Source organism: Oncorhynchus nerka, unplaced genomic scaffold (genome assembly GCF_034236695.1).
Source record: "Oncorhynchus nerka isolate Pitt River unplaced genomic scaffold, Oner_Uvic_2.0 unplaced_scaffold_1155, whole genome shotgun sequence".
Taxonomy (NCBI): Eukaryota; Metazoa; Chordata; class Actinopteri; order Salmoniformes; family Salmonidae; genus Oncorhynchus; species Oncorhynchus nerka.
The window spans coordinates 37,691-45,228 of NW_027040176.1; positions in this window are offsets into that span (position 1 = coordinate 37,691).

Genomic DNA, 7,538 nt, shown 5'->3' on the forward strand with positions numbered 1-7,538 from the left:
GTCTGTAGAGCTGTGTTCTGGGGGTCATAGTAACAGATATTCATTCAATGTGGTCTTAAGCTGTGTTCTGGGGGGGTCATAGTAACAGATATTAATGTGGTCTGTAGAGCTGTGTTCTGGGGGTCATAGTAACAGATATTATTCATGTTAACCAACACAATGTGGTCTGTAGAGCTGTGTTCTGGGGGGGGTCATAGTAACAGATATTATTCATGTTAACCTACACAATGTGGTCTGTAGAGCTGTGTTCTGGGGGGGTCATAGTAACAGATATTATTCATGTTAACCAACACAATGTGGTCTGTAGAGCTGTGTTCTGGGGGTCATAGTAACAGATATTATTCATGTTAACCAACACAATGTGGTCTGTAGAGCTGTGTTCTGGGGGGGGTCATAGTAACAGATATTATTCATGTTAACCAACACAATGTGGTCTGTAGAGCTGTGTTCTAGGGGGGTCATAGTAACAGATATTATTCATGTTAACCAACACAATGTGGTCTGTAGAGCTGTGTTCTGGGGGGTCATAGTAACAGATATTATTCATGTTAACCAACAATGTGGTCAGAGCTGTGTTCTGGGGGGGTCATAGTAACAGATATTATTCATGAGCTGTGTTCTGGGGGGGTCATAGTAACAGATATTATTCATGTTAACCAACACAATGTGGTCTGTAGAGCTGTGTTCTGGGGGGGGGGTCATAGTAACAGATATTATTCATGTTAACCAACACAATGTGGTCTGTAGAGCTGTGTTCTGGGGGGTCATAGTAACAGATATTATTCATGTTAACCAACACAATGTGGTCTGTAGAGCTGTGTTCTGGGGGGTCATAGTAACAGATATTATTCATGTTAACCAACACAATGTGGTCTGTAGAGCTGTGTTCTGGGGGGGGGTCATAGTAACAGATATTATTCATGTTAACCAACACAATGTGGTCTGTAGAGCTGTGTTCTGGGGGGGGGGTCATAGTAACAGATATTATTCATGTTAACCAACACAATGTGGTCTGTAGAGCTGTGTTCTGGGGGTCATAGTAACAGATATTATTCATGTTAACCAACACAATGTGGTCTGTAGAGCTGTGTTCTGGGGGTCATAGTAACAGATATTATTCATGTTAACCAACACAATGTGGTCTGTAGAGCTGTGTTCTGGGGGGGTCATAGTAACAGATATTATTCATGTTAACCAACAATGTGGTCTGTAGAGCTGTGTTCTGGGGGTCATAGTAACAGATATGTATTCATGTTAACCAACACAATGTGGTCTGTAGAGCTGTGTTCTGGGGGTCATAGTAACAGATATTATTCATGTTAACCTACACAATGTGGTCTGTAGAGCTGTGTTCTGGGTCATAGTAACAGATATTATTCATGTTAACCAACACAATGTGGTCTGTAGAGCTGTGTTCTGGGGGTCATAGTTCAGATATTATTCATGTTAACCAACACAATGTGGTCTGTAGAGCTGTGTTCTGGGGGTCATAGTAACAGATATTATTCATGTTAACCAACACAATGTGGTCTGTAGAGCTGTGTTCTGGGAGGGGGGGGTCATAGTAACAGATATTATTCATGTTAACCAACACAATGTGGTCTGTAGAGCTGTGTTCTGGGGGTCATAGTAACAGATATTATTCATGTTAACCAACACAATGTGGTCTGTAGAGCTGTGTTCTGGGGGGGGGTCATAGTAACAGATATTATTCATGTTAACCTACACAATGTTCTGGTCTAGTAACAGATATTAGCTGTGTTCTGTCTGTAGAGCTGTGGGGGTCATAGTAACAGATATTATTCATGTTAACCAACACAATGTGGTCTGTAGAGCTGTGTTCTGAGGGGGGGTCATAGTAACAGATATTATTCATGTTAACCAACACAATGTGGGGGGGTCATAGTAACAGATATTATTCATGTTAACCTACACAATGTGGTCTGTAGAGCTGTCTGGGGGGGGGTCATAGTAACAGATATTATTCATGTTAACCAACACAATGTGGTCTGTAGAGCTGTGTTCTGGGGGTCATAGTAACAGATATTATTCATGTTAACCAACACAATGTGGTCTGTAGAGCTGTGTTCTGGGGGGTCATAGTAACAGATATTATTCATGTTAACCAACACAATGTGGTCTGTAGAGCTGTGTTCTGGGGGTCATAGTAACAGATATTATTCATGTTAACCAACACAATGTGGTCTGTAGAGCTGTGTTCTGGGGGGGTCATAGTAACAGATATTATTCATGTTAACCAACACAATGTGGTCTGTAGAGCTGTGTTCTGTGGGGGGTCATAGTAACAGATATTATTCATGTTAACCAACACAATGTGGTCTGTAGAGCTGTGTTCTGGGGGGGTCATAGTAACAGATATTATTCATGTTAACCAACACAATGTGGTCTGTAGAGCTGTGTTCTGGGGGGGTCATAGTAACAGATATTATTCATGTTAACCAAACAATGTGGTCTGTAGAGCTGTGTTCTGGGGGGGTCATAGTAATATTATTCATGTTAACCAACACAATGTGGTCTGTAGAGCTGTGTTCTAGGGGGGTCATAGTAACAGATATTATTCATGTTAACCAACACAATGTGGTCTGTAGAGCTGTGTTCTGGGGGTCATAGTAACAGATATTATTCATGTTAACCAACACAACGTCTGTAGAGCTGTGTTCTGTAACAGATAGCTGTGTTCTAGAGCTGTGGGGGGGTCATAGTAACAGATATTATTCATGTTAACCAACACAATGTGGTCTGTAGAGCTGTGTTCTGGGGGGGGGGTCATAGTAACAGATATTATTCATGTTTACCAACACAATGTGGTCTGTAGAGCTGTGTTCTGGGGGGGTCATAGTAACAGATATTATTCATGTTAACCAACAATGTGGTCTGTAGAGCTGTGTTCTGGGGGGGGTCATAGTAACAGATATTATTCATGTTAACCAACACAATGTGGTCTGTAGAGCTGTGTTCTGGGGGGTCATAGTAACAGATATTATTCATGTTAACCACACAATGTGGTCTGTAGAGCTGTGTAGAGCTGTGGGGGGGTCATAGTAACAGATATTATTCATGTTAACCAACACAATGTGGTCTGTAGAGCTGTGTTCTGGGGGGTCATAGTAACAGATATTATTCATGTTAACCAACACAATGTGGTCTGTAGAGCTGTGTTCTGGGGGGTCATAGTAACAGATATTATTCATGTTAACCAACACAATGTGTTGGATATTATTCTGTTAACCAACACAATAGAGCTGTGTTCTGGGGGTCATAGTATCAGATATTATTCATGTTAACCAACACAATGTGGTCTGTAGAGCTGTGTTCTGGGGGGGTCATAGTAACAGATATTATTCATGTTAACCAACACAATGTGGTCTGTAGAGCTGTGTTCTGGGCTAACCAACACAATGGGTCATAGTAACAGATATTATTCATGTTAACCACACAATGTGGTCTGTAGAGCTGTGTTCTGGGGGGTCATAGTAACAGATATTATTCATGTTAACCAACACAATGTGGTCTGTAGAGCTGTGTTCTGGGGGTCATAGTAACAGATATTATTCATGTTAACCTACACAATGTGGTCTGTAGAGCTGTGTCCTGGGGGGCGGGGGTCATAGTAACAGATATTATTCATGTTAACCTACACAATGTGGTCTGTAGAGCTGTGTCCTGGGGGGGGGTCATAGTAACAGATATTATTCATGTTAACCAACACAATGTGGTCTGTAGAGCTGTGTTCTGGGGGGTCATAGTAACAGATATTATTCATGTTAACCTACACAATGTGGTCTGTAGAGCTGTGTTCTGAGGGGGTCATAGTAACAGATATTATTCATGTTAACCAACACAATGTGGTCTGTAGAGCTGTGTTCTGGGGGGGGTCATAGTAACAGATATTATTCATGTTAACCAACACAATGTGGTCTGTAGAGCTGTGTTCTGAGGGGGTCATAGTAACAGATATTATTCATGTTAACCAACACAATGTGGTCTGTAGAGCTGTGTTCTGGGGGTCATAGTAACAGATATTATTCATGTTAACCAACACAATGTGGTCTGTAGAGCTGTGTTCTGGGGGGGGGTCATAGTAACAGATATTATTCATGTTAACCAACACAATGTGGTCTGTAGAGCTGTGTTCTGGGGGTCATAGTAACAGATATTATTCATGTTAACCAACACAATGTGGTCTGTAGAGCTGTGTTCTGGGGGTCATAGTAACAGATATTATTCATGTTAACCAACACAATGTGGTCTGTAGAGCTGTGTTCTGGGGGGTCATAGTAACAGATATTATTCATGTTAACCAACACAATGTGGTCTGTAGAGCTGTGTTCTGGGGGGTCATAGTAACAGATATTATTCATGTTAACCAACACAATGTGGTCTGTAGAGCTGTGTTCTGGGGGGTCATAGTAACAGATATTATTCATGTTAACCAACACAACGTGGTCTGTAGAGCTGTGTTCTGGGGGGGGGTCATAGTAACAGATATTATTCATGTTAACCAACACAACGTGGTCTGTAGAGCTGTGTCCTGGGGGTCATAGTAACAGATATTATTCATGTTAACCAACACAATGTGGTCTGTAGAGCTGTGTTCTGGGGGGGGTCATAGTAACAGATATTATTCATGTTAACCAACACAATGTGGTCTGTAGAGCTGTGTTCTGGGGGTCATAGTAACAGATATTATTCATGTTAACCAACACAATGTGGTCTGTAGAGCTGTGTTCTGGGGGTCATAGTAACAGATATTATTCATGTTAACCAACACAATGTGGTCTGTAGAGCTGTGTTCTGGGGGTCATAGTAACAGATATTATTCATGTTAACCAACACAATGTGGTCTGTAGAGCTGTGTTCTGGGGGGTCATAGTAACAGATATTATTCATGTTAACCAACACAACGTGGTCTGTAGAGCTGTGTTCTGGAGGGGGTCATAGTAACAGATATTATTCATGTTAACCAACACAACGTGGTCTGTAACAGATAACAGATATTCATGTTAACCAACACAATGTGGTCTGTAGAGCTGTGTTCTGGGGGGGGGGTCATAGTAACAGATATTATTCATGTTAACCAACACAATGTGGTCTGTAGAGCTGTGTTCTGGGGGGGTCATAGTAACAGATATTATTCATGTTAACCAACACAATGTGGTCTGTAGAGCTGTGTTCTGGGGGTCATAGTAACAGATATTATTCATGTTAACCAACACAACGTGGTCTGTAGAGCTGTGTTCTGGGGGTCATAGTAACAGATATTATTCATGTTAACCAACACAATGTGGTCTGTAGAGCTGTGTTCTGGGGGTCATAGTAACAGATATTATTCATGTTAACCAACACAATGTGGTCTGTAGAGCTGTGTTCTGGGGGGGTCATAGTAACAGATATTATTCATGTTAACCAACACAATGTGGTCTGTAGAGCTGTGTTCTGGGGGGGTCATAGTAACAGATATTATTCATGTTAACCAACACAATGTGGTCTGTAGAGCTGTGTTCTGGGGGGGTCATAGTAACAGATATTATTCATGTTAACCAACACAATGTGGTCTGTAGAGCTGTGTTCTGGGGGGTCATAGTAACAGATATTATTCATGTTAACCAACACAATGTGGTCTGTAGAGCTGTGTTCTGGGGGTCATAGTAACAGATATTATTCATGTTAACCAACACAATGTGGTCTGTAGAGCTGTGTCTGGGGGGTCATAGTAACAGATATTATTCATGTTAACCAACACAATGTGGTCTGTAGAGCTGTGTTCTGGGGGTCATAGTAACAGATATTATTCATGTTAACCAACACAATGTGGTCTGTAGAGCTGTGTTCTGGGGGTCATAGTAACAGATATTATTCATGTTAACCAACACAATGTGGTCTGTAGAGCTGTGTTCTGGGGGTCATAGTAACAGATATTATTCATGTTAACCAACACAATGTGGTCTGTAGAGCTGTGTTCTGGGGGGTCATAGTAACAGATATTATTCATGTTAACCAACACAATGTGGTCTGTAGAGCTGTGTCCTGGGGGTCATAGTAACAGATATTATTCATGTTAACCAACACAATGTGGTCTGTAGAGCTGTGTCCTGGGGGGTCATAGTAACAGATATTATTCATGTTAACCAACACAATGTGGTCTGTAGAGCTGTGTCCTGGGGGGTCATAGTAACAGATATTATTCATGTTAACCAACACAATGTCTGTAGAGCTGTGTTCTGGGGGTAGTAACAGATATTATTCATGTTAACCAACACAATGTGGTCTGGGGTCAGGTCATAGTAACAGATATTATTCATGTTAACCAACACAATGTGGTCTGTAGAGCTGTGTTCTGGGGGGTCATAGTAACAGATATTATTCATGTTAACCAACACAATGTGGTCTGGGGGAGCAGAGAAGGTAATGGAGAGAGAAGCTCTGACATTAAGGTAATACATTCTGCTTTAATCAGCTGGGGGGTCAGCTCTCATCTTTATTAAGGAGAGAGAAGCTCTGACATTAAGGTAATACATTCTGCTTTAATCAGCTGGGGGGGTCAGCTCATCTTTATTAAGGAGAGAGAAGCTCTGACATTAAGGTAATACAGTCTGCTTTAATCAGCTGGGGGGGTCAGCTCTCATCTTTATTAAGGAGAGAGAAGCTCTGACATTAAGGTAATACAGTCTGCTTTAATCAGCTGGGGGTCAGCTCTCATCTTTATTAAGGAGAGAGAAGCTCTGACATTAAGGTAATACAGTCTGCTTTAATCAGCTGGGGGGTCAGCTCTCATCTTTATTAAGGAGAGAGAAGCTCTGACATTAAGGTAATACAGTCTGCTTTAATCAGCTCTCATCTTTATTAAGGAGGGGCTCTCATTAAGGCAGTCTCTTTAATCTTTATTAAGGAGAGAGAAGCTCTGACATTAAGGTAATACAGTCTGCTTTAATCAGCTGGGGGTCAGCTCTCATCTTTATTAAGGAGAGAGAAGCTCTGACATTAAGGTAGTCTGCTTTAATCAGCTGGGGGTCAGCTCTCATCTGCTTTAATCAGTCTGCTTTAATCAGCTGGGGGGTCAGCTCTCATCTTTATTAAGGAGAGAAAGCTCTGACATTAAGGTAATACAGTCTGCTTTTTTAATCAGCTGGGGGGTCAGCTCTTTCCTCATCTTTATTAAGGAGAGAGAAGCTCTGACATGCTGGTGTCGGTTAGACTGCTAAGGTAATACAGTCTGCTTTAATCACAGCTCTCATCTGCTTTAATCAGCTGGGGGTCCAGCTCTCATCTTTATTAAGCAGGAGAGAAGCTCTGACATTAAGGTAATACAGTCTGCTTTAATCAGCTGCTGGGGGTCAGCTCTCATCTTTATTAAGGACTGTTAGAGAAGCTCTGACATTAAGGTAATACAGACTCTGCTTTAATCAGCTGGGGGTCAGCTCTCATCTTTATTAATGACTGTTATTTAGAAGCTGCTGGTGTCTAGACTGTTATTAAGACTGTTACTCTTTCTCGGTTCTGCTGGTGTCGGTTAGACT